General features: G+C 46.8%; 1 protein-coding gene across 4 annotated transcripts in view; it reads right to left on the bottom strand.

The window, feature by feature from the left end:
• The window catches only part of FARP1 (FERM, ARH/RhoGEF and pleckstrin domain protein 1), a 313,335-nt gene extending 299,289 nt beyond the window's left edge, over nucleotides 1-14,046 (bottom strand). The window contains exon 1 of one of the 4 annotated variants that reach the window (XM_009248747.4): nucleotides 13,863-14,046. The gene's annotated coding sequence lies outside the window, so the exon portion shown is untranslated. 4 annotated transcript variants of the gene reach the window in all.
• Between the last annotated feature and the right edge of the window lie 986 nt (nucleotides 14,047-15,032).

The following is a 15,032-nucleotide window of genomic DNA, read 5'->3' as shown; positions in this document are numbered from 1 at the left end:
TCAGTGATTGGCTTACCCCTTTCAGGAAAGGAAAACATAAATAAAAACATATATAGGTTCTACGCCAGGTGCAGTGGCTCTTGCCTGTAATCCCAGCACTTTGGGATGCCAAGGCAGGAGGATTGCTTGAGCCCAGTTTGAGACCAGCCTGGGCAACACAGCAAAACACCGTCTCTTTAAAAAAATAAAAATGTAAATTTAAAAAACCCAGATTATAATAGGGGCCAGGTGCAGTGGCTCATCCTAGAACTTTAGGAGGCTGAGGCAGGAGGATCGCTTGATGCCAGGAGTTCAAGACCAGCGTGGGCAACATAGCAAAGTCCCATTTCTACACAAAATTTAAAAATTAGCCAAGCACACTGGCTCATGCCTGTAATCCCACCACTTTGGAAAGCTCTGGAGTGGGAGGATCATTTGAGCCGGGAGTTCAAGGCTGCAATGAGCTATGATTGTGCCACTGCACTCCAGCCTGGGTGACAGTACAAGATCTTATCTATAAGAATCAATAAATAAAGTGAAAGAAGCTGTGTGACTAAGACTTTTGCTAAAAAGAACGTTATTATAACTTAATATGTTTATCTTTGTTTTTATGCTTACACACAGTTCAGATTCAAAGCTTCGTGGTTTAATAATACAAATAACAGCTACCATGTCTTAAGTATTTTATAAATTGCCAGAGAGTATGTTTTTATATGTTATCTTTCATTCTCAAAACAAATTCCAAATGGCCAAAATTCCAAATCTTAAAAAACACTGATCACAAGGACTTTTATAATTATTTAGAATCCATGATTTGTATCATAATGGGCATTATTCAAAAGGTATTTTATTTTTAAAATATGGGAGGAAACCGGGATTCAAATGAAATGACTTGCTCCAGACGACCCAACTTTTGAGTAGTAGAGCGGGGATCTGAACACAACTACCTCAGGGTCCTGTGGCAGCCAGCTTCCAAGATAGCACTCAATGATTCTTGCCTCCTGGCATCCACACTTTTGTGTAACTGCCTCCCCTTAAGTCATGGCTGGCAGTAGGCCCAAGAATACTGTGGAAGTGACAGTGTATAACTTCCATGGCTGGCATATCAGCCACAGCGGGGCCAGGCGCAGTGGCTCACCCCCATAATCCCAGCACTTTGGGAGGCCAAAGCAGATGACCACTTGAGCTCAGGAGTTCAAGACCAGCCTGGGCAACATTGTGAGACTCCCGTCTCTACAAAAAATACAAAAATTAGCGAGGTGTGGTGGTGCACACCTGTAGCCTCAGCTACTTGGGAGGCTGAAGTGGGAGGCTTACTTGAGTCTGGGAGGCAGAGATTGCAATGAGCTGAGATCACACCACTGTACTCAAGCCTGGGTGACAGAGTGAGACCCTGTCTCAAAAATAAGTAAAATTAAAATTTAAAAAAACCACAGCAGTTTCGCCTTGGTTTCCTCATGGTTCACTCACTCTGGGAGAAGCTAGCCACCATGTTGTAAGGTATTCAAGCACCCTGCCTAAGGAGCTTATCGGGCTCCTTGGTAGCAGACCCCACAGTCCCAGTTCAGTTGACTATTTTTTTTTTTTTTTTTTTTTTTTTGAGACAGAGTTTCGCTCTTGTTGCCCAGGCTGGAGTACAATGGTGTGATCTCAGCTCACCACAACCTCTGCCTCCCGGTTCAAGCCATTCTCCTGCATCAGCCTCCCAAGTAGCCGGGATTACAGGCATGTGCCACCACTCCCAGATAATTTTGTATTTTTAGTAGAGACGGTGTTTCTCCATGTTGGTCAGGCTGGTCTTGAACTCCCAACCTCAGGTGATCTGCCCACCTTGGCCTCCCAAAGTGCTGGGATTACAGGCGTGAGCCACCACGCCCAGCCCCAGCTGACTTTTTAAAAAAATAGAGATGGGGTCTTGCTATGCTGCTGAGGCTGGGAACTCCTGGGCTCAAGCGATCCTCTCCCCTCAGCCTCCTAAGTAGCTGAGACTACAGGTATGTGCCACCATGCCCAGCTCCTAGCTGACATCTTCATCGCAAACCTCCATGCCAAAATTGTTCATTGAAGCCATTTCCAAAGTCCTAACCCACAGAAACTGCAAAAGATAATCAATATTTACCATTGTTTCAAGCCACTCAACTTTGGGGGTAATACGTCACGCAGCGATAGATAATGAAGGCATGCCCTAATGCCTGCATTCTTTTCTCCACTTCCACGGGGCCTTGCAGTTGCTTTGGTAATTTTATTTTTGAATGATTATCCCTGTATATTCACATAGAGAATTAACAAAATAGTTACTGGAATTAAACCTACATGCCCCATCAGGTCTTTGAGATAAGCACCTACAGGGCTGACATCTTATTTATTCCCGCTGGCGCTGTTCCGTTCTGAGCCTCGAGAGTTTAGACACAAATTGCTCTTTCCAATCCACTCCTTCAAAACGCAGGCAGCCAACAAAGCTCCTCCAGTCCTTCTCTGCCAGAGAGTCCAGGAAATTATTTAGTCACATCTTCAGGTAAGCCCTTCTTAAAGATGTTTTTATATTTTTTTGGTTAAAAAAAATATATAACCATGATGAGATACCACTACACACCTGTTAAAATGGCTAAAATAAAAAATACAATACCAAGTGCTGGTAAGGATTTCACTTCTAGCTATTTGTCCATGAGAAATCAAACTTCATCCATATCAAAATCTGTGAGAGTTTATAGCAGCTCTATTCATAATTGCTCCAAACTGGACACAAGTCAACTGTTCTTCAATAAGTAAATGGATAAACACACTGCAGTACATCCATATGATGGACTACTAACTAGACAGCAAAAGTGAGTGAGCTATTGGAATCACAAAGACATTAGGCTGAATGAAAGAGGCCAGTCTCAAAAGGTCACAAATGCTAAGATTCCATTTATATGACATACTGGAAAAGACCAGACTATAGTTAGTGACAGAGCAAAGACAGGTGGTTAACAGGGACTGGGGGTGCAGCACAAGAGAATATTCTAAATTGACAGAAATGTCCCATATCCTGACTGTGGAGTTGGTTACACAAATCTATGCATTAAAACTCAAAAAAGGACAGGCATGGTGGCTCGCACCTGTAATCCCAGCACTTTGGGAGGCTGAGGCAGGCGGATCACCTAAGGTCAGGAGTTGAAACCAGCCTGGCCAACATGATGAAAGCCCGTCTCTACTGAAAATACAAAAATTCACCAGGCGTGATGACGGGTACCTATAATCCCAGCTACTCAAGAGGCTGAGGCAGGAGAATCACTTGAACCCGGGAGTCGGAGGTTGCAGCGAGCCAAGATTGCGCCACTGCACTCCAGCCTGAGCAACAAAGCGAGAGTCTATCTCAAAATATATATATATATATATATATATATGTTATTATTACATCACTTAACTTTTCTTCACAGATTCACTAACATGTTTGTCTCATTTAGAAAATCGCTGGTTTCCCCATATCCTGATATTTCCAAACAGCTCACTCCACTTGGATCCATCTTGGCCCCTGCTAGCACCTGATGTTAGAGAACCAAAAACTCCAGTTAAGATTACAAAGGAAGATCACAAACCCCTGATTAATAAGTTCCTCACAAAGTTCCTAACAATATTAAATGTGCAGATAGATGCTATTCTAGATTGACAGAAATGGCTGGCGTTTCCATCATTTTTTTCTTGAAGAAATGAAGCAATACTCTCAAGTATGTTCTGTAGCCCAAACTGCCAAATGGTAGATTCCAAGCAGACGCCTTGCAAGGCCTGCTTAAAAGGAGGAGAAATTCATGTAGACTCAGTTGCACGACTTGCACACATTATCAGACATCTAAAGTCCTTATAAAGAGATCATCTCTAACAGTGATTTGATATGACTTTAAGTCACTTTCCACATAATTAACAGGTAGAAATCAGTTTTCTCATAGATAATATTAAATAGCAGGTGAAAGATAAAATCTCCCAATTAATATATCAGTCATGATGCTTTAGATGGCAATAACCAAAAACCCCAACTCAAGTAGGACGAGAAAGTAAATTCACATATTATCTGGTATCCTAAAACAGATTAGTATTTGGTATGCTAAGCTCCAGGTGCAGAAGATCTAAATGACTCAATGATGCATTTATGGACTCTGGTTCCACCTTTCAGCTCTGTCACCGTATTGCCTGCTTCAGGTCTAGTAAAAACATGGCTGCTGTGATTCCAGGCATCACATCTAGTCTTTGGGTCTCCTTTTAAGAGCACACAAACATTCCCCAGAATCCTCTTCAAAGACGTCCCAGATGCTGGAGCCTTCTGGGAAAAATTTTGCTGAATGAGAAGCCTGTGCTGCTACAGACCTAGTAACAACAAATGTGTGAGAGTATGAAGCTTGGAGCTGCAACTGCCATTAGGCATAATGACTAATTAGGCCGCAGCAGTCTAATTAACCATGGCCAACAAGCCCAAGTGCAAAAATCAGCATGCCGAGGGGCAGCAGAGAAGGACAGAATGCATCTGGGTCCTTGATGATATTTTGGGCTCAGACATGAACTGGGAGCCCGTTTATTACTTGAAGCAACTCAGTATTTGATGGCTGAAACTGCTATTAGTCAGACATTCTGCCACTTGCAGATAAATGTACTCTTAAATGTCCCCTTGAGGTTTTCAGGAAAAAGCATTGATAACTTGTCCAACATCAAAGATGGAAGATATGGCCAGGTGTGGTGGCTCACACCTGTAATCCCAGCACTTTGGGAGGCCGAGGTGGGCAGATCACCTGAAGTCAGGAGTTTGAGACCAACCTAGCCAACATCATGAAACCCCCTCTCTACTAAAAATACAAAAATTAGCCGGGCGTGGTGGCATGCACCTATAATCTCAGCTACTTGGGATGCTAAGGCAGGAGAATTGCTTGAACCCGGGAGGCGGAGGTTGCAGTGAACCAAGATTGTGCCACTGCACTCCAGCCTGGGTGACAGAGCGAGACTCCGTCTCAAAAAAAAAAAAAAAAAGATGGAAGATATATAAGGGCAGGTTTGTCTGGCTTCAACACCTATACTCCAAATTGTCACCTTTGATATCATCCTGTGCCTTCCTTATTCTAAAATGTCATAGAGAGTGTACATTTCACAAATTTTAGTTCAAATCAATGTTTATCATTGAGCTTCTATGGGCAAAAAAAACAAAAATTAGGGAAACATACTTTCTGACCTTACAATACTTGTTCTTTGGCCCAGAAACTAAGGAGAATACACTGATAAAAAGATACAATTACTACCAAAACAGAGAAACTAATGTCCCCCTCTCCAGATGGTTTACATTCCAAGATCCCCAGTGGATGCCTAAAAACCACAGATGATGCTGAACCCTACATACACTCTGTGTTCTCCTGTACTTACATACCTGTGGTAAACTTGAATGTATACATTAGGCACAGTAAGATTAACAATAACTAGTAATAAAACGGAGCGACAATACACTGTAATAAAAGTTATGTGAATGTGATCTTTCAAAATATCTTAATGCACTGTACTCACCTTCTCATAATGAAGAAGGGACAGAGTGGGACGCTAAGAGATTTCATCGAGCTACTCGTAACAACACACCGTTTAAGACCTGTGAATTGTTTACTCAGACTGTGGTTGGCCGTGGGTAACTGAAACTGCAGAAAGCAAGACTGCAGAGCTGTGTATCTGCCACACTAACCTCTTTTTAGAATGTTACAACTTGCTTTTGCCCAAGGCACCCATTTTTCATTCATTTCAAAAACATTTTTTCCAATAATCCTTCTGTGTGCTAAAGAACAAACACAACTCAATTTGGGACTTTAAAAATCTATTTATTTGATCATAATCTTAAGCACTTATTTGCTTATATTTTCAAATTAAGCAGGCAATTTTTTTCTTCATCTTTAGGTTTTTTCCAACTCAGTTTTAGTTAGATAAGAACAAAACTGTTCCATCACCATCCAGTAAATGGAGCCTGACCTCTTGAAAGGAGCAATATGCTCTTTTTCTCTTGCCTTACAGACAAGAAATGTGCTATTTTTCCAACACTGAATGTATTTCCTAACATTAAATAAGTTCAATAACTAGACCATGTAAAATGTTTTCCTAATAACTTTTGCCTTTCAAAAGATCCTTAAAAAATTAAAAGGCAAAAATAGGTTGGGTGAAAATATTCATACTGTATAGATCTTTACAAAGGAATTATACACAAAATATATAAAGAACTCCTACAACTATAAGATGACATTAAGAATGTACAGTTTACTGTATATCAAGTATCCTAAATAAAGCTATATAAAACAATCTCAACAAAAAAACTAAAAACAGTAAAGATCTGCTGGGTGCAGTGACTCACACCTGTAATCCCAGCACTTTGGGAAGCCGAGGCAGGCGGATCAGTTGAGGTCAGGAGTTTGAGACCAGCTTGGCCAACATGGTGAAACCCCATCTCTACCAAAAATACAAAAAATAGCATGGCGCATGCCTGTAATCTCAGCTACTCGGGAGGCTGAGGCAGAAGAATCACTTGAACCTGGGAGGCGGAGGTTGCAGTGCACCAAGATTGTGTCACTGCAACTCCAGTCTGGGTGACAGAGTGAGACTCCGTCTCAAAAAAAAAAAGTAAATATTTGGCCGGGCGCAGTGGCTCAAGCCTGTAATCCCAGCACTTTGGGAGGCCTAGGCGGGCGGATCACAAGATCAGGAGACTGAGACCGTCCTGGCTAACATGGTGAAACCCTGTCTCTACTAAAAATACAAAAAATTAGCCGGGCATGGTGGCGGGCGCCTGTAGTCCCAGCTACTCGGGAGGCTGAGGCAGGAGAATGGTGTGAACCTGGGAGGCACAGCTTGCAGTGAGCCAAGATCGCGCCACTGCACTCCAGCCTGGGTGACAGAGCAAGACCCTGTCTCAAAAAAAAAAAAAAAAAAAAAGCGTAAATATCTAACAGACACTCACAAAAGAAGATATACAAATGGTCAATAAGTACATGAAAACGTTTCATTAGTTATCAGGAAAATATAAAACAAAACCACAGTGAGATATCACTACATAGCCACTGGAATGGCTAAAAGGAAAGACTATTTCAAGTGTTGATCAAGATTGGAGTAACTAGAAGTCTCATACATCACTGGTGGGAATATAAAATGGTGCCAACGCTTTCTTACAAATAGCTTATTATAAAGTTATGCACACACTTAAGAAAGACCCAACAGGAAAAATAAAAACCTATCTCTACACAAAGATTTCTTCACAAATGTTCACAGCAGCTGTATTCATGATAGCCAACACTGAAAACAACTTGAATGGCCAAAGGGGAGTGGATACGCAAGTCATAGCATATCCAGCCACTGAAATACTGCTGAGCAACAGAAAATACACTAAGAAAGAGGATGGGAAAGACAGTAGCAAGGGAGCAGGGAAGAGGAGGAGGAGAAGAGGGAAGAAGAGAGAGAGAAATAAAACTAAAGGAGAGCCAGGCATGGCAGTTCATGCCCGTAATCCCAGCACTTTGGGAGGCCGAGGCAGGAGGATCACTTGAGCCCAGCAGTTCAAGACTAGCCTGGGCAACATGGCAAAACCCCATCTCTAGTAAAAATACAAAAAATTAGCCAGGTGTGATGGTGCTTGCCTGTAGTTCCAGCTACTTGGGAGGCTGACGTGAGAGAATCACTTGAGCCCAGGAAGTTGAGGCTGCAGTGAACCGAGATCATGCCACTGCACTCCAGCCTGAGCAATGGGAGTGAGAACCTGACTCAAAAAAAAAAAGTAAAAGAGAGAAGAAATACCTAGACATGTCATAGCCAGACTGCAGAACACCAAAGCATCTTAAAAGTAGCCAGAGAGAAAAGACAGACTACTTACAAATAATTAGACAGCAACAGCAATGGGACCAGAACACAGCTGATTAATACAGGAACAATACAGAATTGCACACCCAGATAAATTTACCATTCAAGAACAAAGGTATCTAAGACATGCAAAAACTGAAGTTACCACCAACAGATGCTAACAGAATTTCTAAGAGATGTATCTCAGGAAGAAGGAAAATGTATCCCAGAAGCAAGCTTCAAAGTACAAAAAGGAATGGTGAGCACGTTAAATTTACAGACAAGTACCATATAAAACAATTATAATGTCAAATTTGGGGCAGGTTAAGAAATGAGAAGGCTGTATAAAAGAACAGATGCCAAAATGCTAAGGTAGGAGTCAGTAACAGGTGGTAGGATTTCAAGTTTGTTTTACTTTCTTCTTCATGCTTTTATTGTCTTGTGTTTTCTTGAAGCGGTGTTTCACTTTTGTTGCCCAGGCTGGAGTACAATGGCGTAATCTCAGCTCACCACAACCTCCACCTCCCGGGTTCCAGCGATTCTCCTGCCTCAGCCTCCCCAGTAGCTGGGATTACAGTCATGCGCCACCAAGCCTGGCTAATTTTGTATTTTTAGTAGAGACAGGATTTCTCCATGTTGGTCAGGCTGGTCTTGAACTCCCGACCTCAGATGATTCGCCCGCCTTGGCCTGCCAAAGTCCTGGGGTTACAGGCGTGAGCCACAGCACCTTATTGTCTTTTTTTTAAAAGGAACCTCCGTCTTCTTACAATCTGACTTAGCTTTAAGGATTAAATTGCTAAATTAGAATGAAATGAAAACAAAATCAAATATCAAACCGCCAGAACTGCAATCTATCAATTCTAATAACAAATTTCCTTTAAAAACCCTAAAGACTAATTTGAAGGAATGGTAAAAACTGGATTCATTCAACAAGGATTTACCAGACTGGGCAATATAGTGGTGAGACTCTCTAAGAAAAATTTTTTAAAGAAAAAATTAGCTGGGCGTGATGGCATGTGTCTGTAGTCACAGCTACTCGGGAGACTGAGATGGAAGGACTGCTCGAGCCCAAGAGGTCAAGGCTGCAATGAGCCATGATCACCACTGCACTCCAGCCTGGAGTTTCTTTCAAAAAGAAAACAGAACACAATAATTTACCAAGGGTTTGCTATATTCAGATACTATACTAGACCCTGAATGAACAAGAACAAAAACTGAAAGTCATCATAATACTGGATTTTTAAGTCTTCTAATTTTTAAGCCTTCTAATAATAAATTTATGCAAAGCATTTCATCAAAAGTCTGCACATAAAGTGAAGTTACTCTTGTGGTCAGAAGTTATTATCATAATTGAGAATTAAAGGCAGTCTAGTGTGGCCTGAGGCTCTTTTTTTTTTAATGTGTGAACAAATATGACAGTTTTACATATGAAATTCATTCAGTGTAAATGATGAATTCCCACATTAATTGCAAGTCTTGAAGTTCGTCTATAATTTCCATCCCACATTAAACTAAGAAAACTTACAATCTGAGTTAACAGTTTGCAGGCAGCACTGAGCATGCCTCAGTTTCAGTCTCGCTGGATTAGTATCAAAAGCTTCGAGCATGATATTTTAGTAATGTATCAATTATCCACTTTTGCTCAAAGTATCCACTTGGTCAAACATTTTTAACTAATTCAAACCAGGGCAAGGGCATCCTATAAAAAGTTTTGCCAGTTTTAAATATACGTTTTCTGGGGGCTTCTTGATTGAAAACAAAGGCTGCATTTGGCAGAACAGGACTGGAAAAATCAGTATTTCAAGTAATTTGAATGAAAACCGTTTGGCTCTGCTCTTCCTGGCCATGTGGAAGTGGTTAAGGAGGTAACAGCCTACCTAAGTCGCCATGGGGAAAACAGAGAGAAAGGACTGCGACCCAGTACCACCACAGCATAAACTCCCACACTAAAAGGCAAGAAAAGAAGTTGATCCGCTGCTTCCCATTCAATAGCCAGGCCTGGAGAGACTCCTTTCAATCAAAAGCACCAAACAATAGGAGAGAGACTGCCACCAGAGCCTAAAACCCCAAACCCTCCCCTCCCAGGCAAATGGTAACCAGTACAGGGAATGCCTGTCCTTCCAAGGTAGAAAGACTCTAGCACCTACATTACAGGATTATACCTGCCCCTCTTATCTGTAGCACCTTCAGCTGGCAAGGAAAGTGCATTTCTCAAAAACACTAAAAAAAAAACTTGCTTATCTGCAATAAGCAAGGCCAGTTACAAAGGGCTTCTTTAAAATGTCCAGTCCACCATGCTATCAAAACATCAGGCAAGGCCGGGCTCCGTGACTCACGCCTGTAATCCCAGCACTTTGAGAGGCCGAGGCGGGCAAATCACCTGAGGTCAGTTCAAGACCAGCCTGACCAACATGGAGAAACCCTGTCTCTACTAAAAATAGAAAATTAGTTGGGCATGGCAGCAAATGCCTGTAATCCCAGCTACTGGGGAGGCTGAGGCAGGAGAATCGCTTGAACCTGGGAGGCAGAGGTTGCAGTGAGCCGAGATTGCACCATTGCACTCCAGCCTGGGAAACAAGGGCAAAACTCCATCTCAAAAAAAAAAAAAAAATCAGGCAAGTACAGCACTTACAAATCCATAGAATTTCTCTTATCCTCTGGGAAAATCACAATGCCATTTTTCCTAAGCATATTCTGCCTGCAGAAACCAGCCTTTTATCCTTTCTCTAGTAGTCTCTAATCCCCTCCAGGATGAAAAGAGTTGTTTTTTTCTGATGTTTATCACAAGCATCCTCCTCATAAATATATACAATTTTCCAAATGAATTAAGCTCTTAGGTGTTCAATAAATTAAATGAGTATAAGCTTCACTGTTTAAAAAAAACTAACCCTATCAATGCTATCTTTAATTTGTATCTTTAGCCAAAAAACAAAACAAAACAAAACAATTTCCTTGGGCGCTCCTTTTTTCTCTTTTTCTTTTTTTTTTTTTTTTGAGACAGAGTCTCACCCTGTTGCCCAGGCTGGAGTGCAGTGGCCCAATCTCAACTCACTACAACCTCCACCTCCTGGGTTCAGGCGATTCTCCTGCCTCAGCCTCCTGAGCAGCTGGGATTACAGGCACCTGCTACCACGCCTGGCTAATTTTTGTATTTTTAGTAGAGACAGGGTTTCACCATATTAGCCAGGCTGGGAAATCCTGATCTCAAGTGATCCGCCTCGGTCTCCCAAAGTGCTGGGATTACAGGTGTGAGCCACCATGCCCAGCCCCCTTGGACAGTTTCTTTAATGAAAAGTGAAACAAAAACGTTCCTCCAGGTTCCTTGCAAACTCTGGATAATTCTGAGGTGAATACAATAACCCAGTAAGAAACTTGTCCAGGATAATTATTTTAAGATCTTGTTTGATAAGTCTGGCTACAGAGTAAAGTTAGCATTCTATTATGAACCAAGGAACAATAAATCCATCCCTGTATCAATTCAAGGAAGAGAATATCAATGTGAAAGGGGGCATTACAAACCAAACTTCAAAAGGATTCCCACAGTGACAGAACTTCTCAATGAAACACCACACCCCAAGTAACGGGGGGCGGGGTGGGTGCACCATAGAATCCCTGCCCCTAGGAGGCACAGCTGCCTCCACACCAAGTATTTCTAGTTTCCCATTCACATAAAAGAAACAAGTAAGAGATTCTGGGAGGCGCTGGGCTAGGAAGGCATCTACTCACTGTCTCCACCAACAATTCCCTCAGTAAAGCAGCCATTGCCCAATAATGCTTCTATTTATTTTACCCAGAAGCAGATCTATTAGCCAGACATTCTAAAAACACAAACGCTTCGTTGTGCTTGGAGTAACTCCAATATTGATGCCTTGCTGCAGAACGATGCTGCAGGAATATAAAGTGAGCCATGTGCTAGCTGTACCCACTTATGAAGCACACTGTCAGAAACTGTCACATCCTGGAGACCAACCCATCCGAAAGACTGAGAATAAAACCCCCTACAAGAACACTGTGGAAGGAGGGAGAAAGCCAAAGATACGATGAAGCAGGGCCCTCCTAAAGTCTCCGGAACAACGAAGCCAATTTTTAAGGCAACTCTCCCTAAAGCTTTCAGGACCAGAAAGATATTTCTTTCCCCTCCCCTTGTTCAGATTGAATAAGAAAAGCAAGACAATGCTGGAGGATGTTCTGAAATGGGCTCCGCAAGTCACCACGTGCAAAGCACATTAAACAGAATCCAGTGCTAGGCCAAGGTTTGGCTCAGAAGATGCTGCCTACTGGAAGGAGAGGGGCCCCCGGGGGGTTTCCACGCAGAGACCAGGGCTGGGGCGGTCAAACCTGGTAAACTGACAAGGAGAACGGCCTTAACAATAAAATAAAACAGCCAGAGGCCACCGGTACTCCCCAAGGCTAGGAGAGACAGGGAGGCCGAGGCTGCTAAACTGTTCCAGATGAGAAGCAGGCTCTCCCACGTCTCCACGAGCTGATCAGATACCAGGGCCTCGCTTCTTTGTGAGCCTCAGCTCCCTCCTTTCTGTGGAACCCTACTCGATCCCCAACAGCCGCTGGTCTCCAGCTGCCACAAACGAGATCCAGACTCATTACAGGGAACTCGTATTTCCCCCCTCAAAACACACACACACACACACACACAGTCTCCGGGGTCTAGCCGGATCACACAGCTAAAGTTTCCGGAACTTGAATCGTAAAACCACAATCAGAAGTTGTTTGGAAATACTCGCCGCAAAACAATCTGTCCTTTGCTTTAAAAAATAAAAAATAAAATAAAATAAACTGTGCCCTGCATAAAGGCAGACAGTAAAGAGAGACACAAATTTAACTTGGGCAGAGGGTGTGTTCCTCTTTGTCACCCGCCGGGAACCTCGCGCCGCGCGTGGGCGAGCGGCGGGCACCCGGCGGCGCGGTGGCATCCGCGCCAGCGGCCACCTCCCCGGCCCGCAACCGGCCTCAGGGGCCGAGATTGCGGCCCGAGGTCCGGAAGCGGCGTCCGGCGCTGTCAGCGGGCGGGTAGGACGGAAGGAAGCGGGGGAAGGGCGCCGGGGTCGGGGGAGGCGAGCGGGGACCGGCGCGGAGCCCCGCAGCCCGAGGTCGGCGGAGGTGAGGAGAGGGGCGCAGGGGGCAGCGCGGAGCCCCTAGGCCCCCGAGCTCCTGCGATGGTGGCCGGGGCTGCCCGGGCCCGACCCGCAGCCCGACTGCGCGGGGCAGGACCTCGGGGACCACGCGCCCACCTTCGCCCGCAGCCCCGGCAGTGCGCTGCGGGAGCCTGGACTCGCACAAGTTGCCAGCCCCCGCCCTCCCGCCGTGGTCATTGTTCACCGCGCGCCTCCTACCTCCACAGCGCCGGCGGCTGCGGCGGCTCCCTCTCCCGGCTCAGGCTCCGGGATCGGCGGCTCCCAAGCCCCCGGCGGCCGAGGGCGCGGCGGCGCCGGCTATTAATACCCGCGGGCGGCGGCGGCGCGGGCGCGCGAGCAGGGCTGGCGGTGGCCGGCTGAGGTCCGAGCCATCAAAGGTGGCGCGGGGCGGAGGGGAGGGCGGAGCAGGCGGGGTGGGTGGGGAGCGGGCTCCGGGTCGCCATGGCCGCCTCGACGCCGGGGCCAGCGCCACTCGCGCAGGGAGGAGCGGCGCAAAGCGGGCGGCGGCCGCGTCCCCGTCCCGCGCCCCAGCCGAGCGCCCACACCGCTGCGCCCGCGCCGGACCCGCCGCCTCTGAGGCCGGCGAGCGGGAAGTGCGGTGGCCACCGCCCCTCCCCGGGTCTGGGCCGGCCCCTCGGCGGCGGGAGGCGGGCGCCGCGCAGCCCGAGCAGCGGGGACGCGGGAGAGCCACAGCCCCCTCCAGCGTCCGGGCCCGCGCCCTGCGCCCGCCCCGCCCCGCTCCGCCCGGGCAGGTGCGCCCAGGGGCCTCCCGAGCCCAGCGCGCCGCCGGGGATCTGCGCCTCTCTTGGGCTTCCGGCCAGGGCCGGACTCCGCGCGGCGCTACCGAACCGAGCGCAGGGAGCGCCACCGGCGAGACGCGAATCCGGCCGCTGTGGCGAAAAAACGAACCGGGGAGAGCGGGAGACGTGTGCACGGCGAAGCCGGGAGCGGCAGGCGGGCGGTCAGGGGCTCGGACTCTGCAGGTCGCTTTTTGAGGTCCTGCCTGGGGCTGCTTCGCCTGCGACGTCGCCCAGGGAGGACCGTCTTCAGGGACCCACAGAGCCCTCCCCTCCCCCGGAGCCACAGGCACGGGCTTCCGGCACCACCCCGGGCTGCGCGGGACTTAAGCCTGGGGGAGCGGCGGCCACCCCGCGCCCGCCCACGTCCTGGCCCAGCGCCCTCCGCCCGAGCGAATCCCATGACAGTTCCCGCCCGCCCAGCCTCGGGGGACAGTGCCCTTGGGGAATAGTGTGGGGGAGATTAGGAGTGGCTTGTGGTGCTTGAGTGCCTTCGGGGTTTCGGGAACTCCACGGAGCGGGGAGCAAGATTCAGGACCCAGGAGGCAGCGATCTAGGGGCACAGTCACCGTCCCCACCCAGCAGCTGCCGCGTTACCTTCTCTACCCCCTTCTGAGCCTCCAGTCCCTCTCTCTAAGCGTGGCGGGAAGAGGCCTAGGGCGCAGTAAGTGACGCTCTGCCAGACCCGGCTAGCGGATTCCGGCCTTCGGAGGCCACTGGCTCAGAACCCTGGGCCTTTTGCGTCTTACAGGAGTTCTCTGACCTCAGACCGAGAGGGCAGATTTCACGGGAGAGGCCTCAAGTGAACTCACAGCTGGACAGGAGCTGGGCAGAAGTGGAGTGTAGGGACCCTGATAGAAGAGCGGGTTGAGACAAGAACAGGGGTCTTGGAAGTAGAGGGTACTTGTGGGTAGCTCCTGGGGAGGAGCAAAGATGTAATACTTGCAGATTTGGTGGTCTGTGGTTGAAGAGAAGAAATGGTGGGTTTGAGGCTTTGCTCTGTCAGCCCAACCAGCTGTGTGTCACAGATCAGATTTTTTTTTTGCTCGTGATTCTCTAAGTGTGGTTCTCAGACCATGACCACCACCAGCAGCCCCTGGAAACGTCCAGAAATGAACATTCTTGGGCCGCATCCCCGACCTACCTAATGAAACCTTAGCAAGCATCTGAATCGCCTGCAGGGCTAAAGGACTGTCAGGCTCCATCCCCAGAGCTGCCGATTCAGTAGGTTTGGGGGCGGGGCCTGAGAGTTTGCATTTCTAACAAATTCCCAGATAGTGAT

Source organism: Pongo abelii, chromosome 14 (assembly GCF_028885655.2).
Source record: "Pongo abelii isolate AG06213 chromosome 14, NHGRI_mPonAbe1-v2.0_pri, whole genome shotgun sequence".
In the NCBI taxonomy this organism is placed as follows: Eukaryota; Metazoa; Chordata; class Mammalia; order Primates; family Hominidae; genus Pongo; species Pongo abelii.
This window is presented reverse-complemented; position numbering and strand designations above follow the sequence as displayed.